This window comes from Heterodontus francisci, unplaced genomic scaffold (genome assembly GCF_036365525.1).
Source record: "Heterodontus francisci isolate sHetFra1 unplaced genomic scaffold, sHetFra1.hap1 HAP1_SCAFFOLD_102, whole genome shotgun sequence".
In the NCBI taxonomy this organism is placed as follows: domain Eukaryota; kingdom Metazoa; phylum Chordata; class Chondrichthyes; order Heterodontiformes; family Heterodontidae; genus Heterodontus; species Heterodontus francisci.
The window spans coordinates 1,762,171-1,768,684 of NW_027140380.1; the positions used below are offsets into that span (position 1 = coordinate 1,762,171).

The following is a 6,514-nucleotide window of genomic DNA, read 5'->3' on the forward strand; positions in this document are numbered from 1 at the left end:
GCTTGGTGGGGGAACCTTACACTGTGGTCTTTCCCCATTGAGCCTTTGCTGCTGCTGCCCCAAGCTTCAGTGCGTCCCTCAGCACGTAGTCCTGGACCTTGGAATGTGCCAGTCTGCAACATTCGGTGGTGGACAACTCTTTGCGCTGGAAGACCAGCAAGTTTCGGGCAGACCAAAGGGCGTCTTTCACCGAATTGATAGTCCTCCAGCAGCAGTTGATGTTTGTCTCGGTGTGCGTCCCTGGGAACAGCCCGTAGAGCACAGACTCCTGTGTTACAGAGCTGCTTGGGATGAACCTTGACAAAAACCACTGCATCTCTTTCCACACCTGCTTTGCAAAGGCACATTCCAGGAGGAGGTGGGCGACCGTCTCTTCCCCACCACAGCCAACGCGGGGGCACTCTGCGGAGGGGGCGAGACTTCGGGTGTGCATGAAGGATCTGATGGGGAGGGCCCTTCTCACCACCAGCCAAGCTACGTCTTGGTGCTTGTTTGAAAGTTCTGGTGATGAGGCATTCCGCCAAATGACTTTGACGGTCTGCTCGGGGAACCATCCGACAGGATCCACCGTTTCCTTTTCCCGTAGGGCCTTGAGGGCATTCCGTGCAGACCACTGCCTGATGGACCGGTGGTCAAAGGTGTTTTTCCGCAGAAACTGCTCCACGAAGGATAGGTGGTACGGCGCCGCCCAACTGCATGGTGCGTTCCGCGGCAATGTGACCAGGCCCATCCTTCGCAACACCGGGGACAGATAGAACCTCAGCACGTAGTGACACTTGGAGTTTGCGTACTGGGGATCTACACATTGCTTGATGCAGCCGCACATGAAGGTGGTCATCAGGATGAGGGCCACGTTGGGTACATTTTTCCCGCCCATGTCCAGAGATTTGAACATCGTGTCCCTCCAGACCCGGTCCATTTTAGATCCCCAGACGAAGCAGAAAATGGCTCGGGTGACTGCCACGGCGCAGGAGTGAGGTATGGGCCAGACCTGCGCCACGCAGAGCAACAACGTGAGCGCCTCGCACCTGATGACCAGGTTCTTACCCACAATGGAGAGAGATCGCTGCCCCCACATGCCCAACTTTTGTCGTACCTTGGCTACTCGCTCCTCCCAGGTTTTGGTGCACGCCCCGGCACTTCCGAACCATTTCCCCAGCACCTTCAGGTAATCTGACCTGACGGAGAAGGGGACAAAGGATCGGTCAGCCCAGTTCCCAAAGAACATGGCCTCGCTCTTGCCGTGGTTAACTTTGGCTCCCGAGGCCAGTTCGAACTGGTCGCAGATGCTCATCAGTCTGCGCACGGACAGCGGATCCGAGCAGAAGACGGCGACGTCATCCATGTACAGGGAGGATTTGACCTGAGTGCCTCCGCTGCCTGGGATTGTCACCCCTCTTATGCTCGCATCCTTCCTAATAGACTCAGCAAAGGGTTCAATACAGCAAACAAACAAGACCGGGGACAGAGGGCAGCCCTGTCTGACTCCAGATTTGATCGGGAAACTTTCCAATTCCCACCCGTTGATTGACACTGCGCTACTGATGTTTGTGTAGAGCAGTTGGATCCAATTGCAGATTCCCTCCCCAAACCCCATTTTGGAAAGCACGTCCATCATGTAGGTGTGCGATATCCTGTCAAAAGCCTTCTCCTGGTCCAGGCTGATGAGGCAGGTGTCCACCCTCCTGTCCCGTACGTAGGCGATCGTATCCCTGAGTAGCGCGAGACTATCAGAGATCTTCCTGCCGGGTACAGTACAGGTCTGATCGGGGTGAATCACCAACTCCAGAGCAGACTTGACTCGACTGGCTATGACTTTGGACAGAATCTTGTAATCAACATTAAGCAGTGAGATGGGCCGCCAATTTCTGATTTCTGCCCTCTCCCCCTTCTGCTTGTAAATGAGGGTGATGATGCCTTTTCTCATGGTCTCTGACATGCTGCCGGCCAGGAGCATACTCTCGTATACTTCCAGCAGGTCCGGGCCGACCCAGTCCCACAGGACCGAGTACAACTCGACCGGTAAGCCGTCGCTCCCGGGGGTTTTACTCGTCTCGAAAGACTCGACGGCCTTTGTCAGCTCGTCCAGAATTAGCGGCTTGTCCAGTCTCTCCCTCCTGCTGTCATCTAGGACCTCTGTGATAGATGACAGGAAGGACTGGGAGGCTCTGCTGTCTGTGGGCTTCGCGTCATACAGCCCAGCATAAAAGGATTTGCTGATCCTTAGTATGTCGGACTGCGAAGACGTTACCGAGCCATCTTCTTCCTTCAGGCTGCTGATAACAGAGCTCTCTCTGTGTACCTTTTGGAAGAAGTAACGCGAGCACGTCTCATCCTGCTCGATGGAGTGGACTCTGGACCGGAAGATGATCTTGGAGGCCTCCTTGGCAAAGAGCGAGGCCTGCTGGCTCTTCACCTCTTGGAGGTCCTCCTTGACCTCGACCCCCATTGACTGCAACCGGAGTAGATTTTGCATAATTTTCTGGAGTCGGGACAGTTCCCTCTGTCTCTCTCTCGCCTTCTGAACACCTTTGTGGATGAAGAACCTCTTGATGTTCTCCTTTATCGCTTCCCACCAGTGAACTGGAGACTCAAAGAGGGGTTTCACCGTCCTCCAACCTTTGTAATCTCTTTTGAGTTCCTCAACGTTCTCTGGGGTCAGCAGTGTCGCATTGAGCTTCCACGTCCCTCTGCCAACCCGCTGGTCGTCCTGTAAGTGACAGTCGGCCAGTAAGAGGCAGTGGTCGGAGAAGAACACCGGCTTGACGTCGGTGGATCCGACCGTGACAGCACGGGACACAAACAGGAAGTCAATCCTGGAACGAGCAGACCCGTCCGATCTTGACCATGTGTATCTGCGCTGCGCTCCGTCTGCAGGTTTGCTGAAGACGTTGTGCAGTTTGGCATCCTTAATTGTTTCTACTAGGAATCTGGACGTAGCGTCCAGTTTGCTGTCGTCACTGCCGGATCGTCCAGCCGCATCGATGATGCAGTTGAAGTCACCGCCTAGGATGACTGGCCTGGACGTCGCCAGCAGCAGTGGGAGCTGCTGGAAGACGGTCAGCCGCTCGCTGCGTTGTACCGGGGCGTACACGTTGATCAACCGGAGCGGAGCGTTGTTGTACATCACGTCTGCTACGAGGAGGCGGCCGCCCACCACCTCCTTAACTTCGGAGATGGTGAAGTTACCTCCCCGCAGCAGAATACCCAGGCCGGAGGAACGGCAGTCATTACCCCCCGACCAGATCGATGGCCCGTGGGACCACCATCGCGACCACTGCCTGTAGGTGCTGAGGTGTGGTATTCCACACCCCTGCAGAAACAGTAGGTCAGCTTTGACCTTGGCAAGGTAATCCAAGGTTGAAACACATCGCGTAGTAGATTTAATGCGACGCACATTAATGGAAGCAATTCTTACACCCATTTTTTACTAAAGATTAGTTGTTGCTTCCCATACCATTTGTCCTCGCTAGTCCCAGTCCTTCCCCTTCGGGATGTTCCTGCATACCCATCGTATGCGCAAGCAGTTTCACGTTGGTTGGGCTCAGAAACCCCTCCTGATTTTTCATGCAGGGTTTGTGCCGCTCGGGTGACATCGGGGGGTCTTGTAGGCAGAGAGGATTGGGTTGTCCTCAGCTGCTTCCATCTGTTCCTCCTCTAAAACATCACAGCTCCCGGTCTCCCGGAGCTCAGGTGCGCCAGACGTGTCTTTGCTCCCGGTGTCGCAGAGCTGAGATGCGTTGGCCTCTTCGTTACGTGTCGGGCATTGGGGTTGGGGCATGCCGGGCCCATCACAGCTTCCAGTGCCCGGGGGCTGGGATGCTTTATCATCCATCTCGGAGTTCTGCCGCCTCTTTTGAAGGGGCTGTCGTTCCAGCATTTCCCCGTCCATTGAAGAGGAGTTGTTGCAGTCTGATTCAGAAGAGAGCCTCCTCTTGCCACTGGTTTGGGTGGTGGCTTTGGGATGTTTTTTCTTTGTGGTTTTCCCTGTTTGGGTGGTGGCTTTGGGATGTTTTTTCTTTGTGGTTTTCCTCTGGACCACTTGCCACTGACCTGCTTGTCCATCTGCTGCCTCCTCCTCCATTGATTCTGTCTGTGGAGGAGGGGTTTCCGGGCGCTGGATAGGTGCTGGGTCGTTGGTTTCAGCTGCCTCCCCTTCCTTCTCAGGCTGAAGTTCCTCACTGCGGAGAAGGTTGCTGGTCTCCTTTCGGACAGCGGACGCCTTCATCGAACCTTCGCCCGGCCATTCCTTGGACCTTGCCGCCTGAGCATAGCTGAGACAACGTTTGGGGCAGGTCTTGTAGAGATGGCCTGCCGCACCGCACAAGTTGCAACACTTCGTCTGCTTACAGTCCTTGGTCTGATGGCCTTCCTCCTTGCAGTTCTTGCAAACAACCGTGCTGCAGTTGGCTGCCATGTGACCAGATTTGCCACAGGTGCGGCAAACTCTGGGCTGCCCAGCGTAGACCAAGAAGCCTCGACTTCCCCGATAGCAAAGCTGGAGGGAGGGTGGATGATGGCTCCACTGGGATCTACCTTCAAGGTCACCTTGACCTGCCGCTTGCTGGTCCAGATCCCAAAGGGGTCCTTGACATCAGAGCTGCTGCCGGCCACCTCGACGTACCTGGCGAGAAAGGTGAGTACATCCACCACCGGAACATGGGGGTTGTAGAGGTGAATCGTCACCACCCGGTCCCGTTGTGACGGAAGCGTGAAGAGCGGCTCCGCTGTGAGGATCGACAGTGGAGCCCGGTCCCCTTTCTCCTTGAACGCCTTCAGGAACTTGATGCATCCCGCCACGTTCCGGAACGTCACTTCGAAGTATCCACTGCTGGGGAAATCCTGCAGGCAGAAGACGTCCGTCGCTTGAAATCCGCAGCAATCGAAGAGAATTTTCTTGATGAACAAGGTGCGATCGACTGGTGCATCTCCTTCCTTGTCCGTCACGAACACCCGAACTGTGTTGCGCACTCCCTGGCCCGAAGCTCGAAAATTGGTTATAGCCATTTTACTCAAAGCTTCCCCATAATCACGCTTCGGTTAAACCTCATTAGCTACGATATTGCCACTGCGCAAAACTCAAATCCCCTACTATTACTGCTCTATTGTTCTTGCACTTCTCAGAGATTTGCCTACATATCTGCTGTTCTATCTCCCACTGACTGTTTGGGGGTCCACAGTACACTCAGTGTACTATGATTGCCACTTTTTTTGTTCCTTAGCTCGATCCATATAGTCTCATCTGATAAACCTTACAACATATCATCCCTCCTCACAGCTGTAATAGTTTCTTTGGCCAAAATTGCCACTCCCCCTCCTTTCTTATCCCCCTCCCTATCGCGTCTGAAAACCCTGTAAACAGGAACATTGAGCTGCTACTCCTGTCCCTCCTTAAGCCATGTTTCTGTAATAGCTATGATATCATACTGCCATGTGTCTCTCCGTGCCTTCAGCTCATCTGCTTTATTTGCTATACTCCTTGCATTAAAATAGATACCCTTGAGCACTGCCAAACTTTTTTTTTTTTAATTTTCTAACCTTTGTTTCCTCTGTCTTCCAGACATTAATTTTCTGCCTTCCATTTTCATTTCAGCTTTTGTCCCATCTGAGTCTACCCTCAGGTCCCCATCCCCCTGCCAAACTAGTTTAAACCCTCTCCAACAGCACTGACAAAATGTCCCGCAAGGAACTCAGTCCCAGCTCTGTTCAGGTGCAACCCATCCGATCTGTCCCAAGAATCTGAAGCCCTCCCTCCTGCACCATCTTTCCAGCCACACATTCATCTGTGTTACCCTTCTATTCCTGTACTCATTTGCACGTGGCACTGGGAATAATCTGGAGATTACTACTTTTGATGGCAAGTTTGCTGATTTCTTACCGAGCTGCCTAAGTTCTGACTGCAGGACAACATCCTTCTTTCTAACTATGTCGATGGGTCCAATGTGGACCACAACTGCTGGCTGTTCATCCTCCCCCTTCAGGATTCTCTGTAGATGCTCAATGACATCCTTGACCCTGGCACCAGGAAGGCAACACTCCATTCCTGGATTCACATCTGCGGCCACAGGAATGCCTCATTTTTCCTTGACTATTGAGTCGCCTATCACTATGGCTTTTCCAGTCTTCCCTGTACTCCCCTTTACAGCTGAGCCACCCATGGTGCCATGGACTTGGTTCTGACTGCTCTCCCCAGGGAAGCATCATTGTCCTCCATATTCAGAACTGAATACCAGTTGGAGAGTGAGATGCACTCAGTGTCCTGCAGTACCTGCCTGATTCTTTTTGACTGCTTGGTGGTCACCCATTCCCTCTCTCCCTGCTTACTGTTAAGCTGTGGGGTGACTACATCTATGAACATGCTATCCATGCAGCTCTCATCCTTTCAAGTGAACCGCAGTGTCGCCAGCTGCTGCATAAGTTCCAAAACCCAGAGCTCAAGCTGCCGCAATTGACCACACTTCCTGCACAAATGGTTCTCCAGGATACGGGAAGGATCCTGGAGCTCCCACATAGC

General features: G+C 53.4%; 1 pseudogene; it reads right to left on the reverse strand.

Moving 5' to 3' along the window:
• Positions 1–5,023: 5,023 nt before the first annotated feature.
• LOC137359433 (U4 spliceosomal RNA) lies at positions 5,024–5,080 on the reverse strand (annotated as a pseudogene).
• Positions 5,081–6,514: the final 1,434 nt, after the last annotated feature.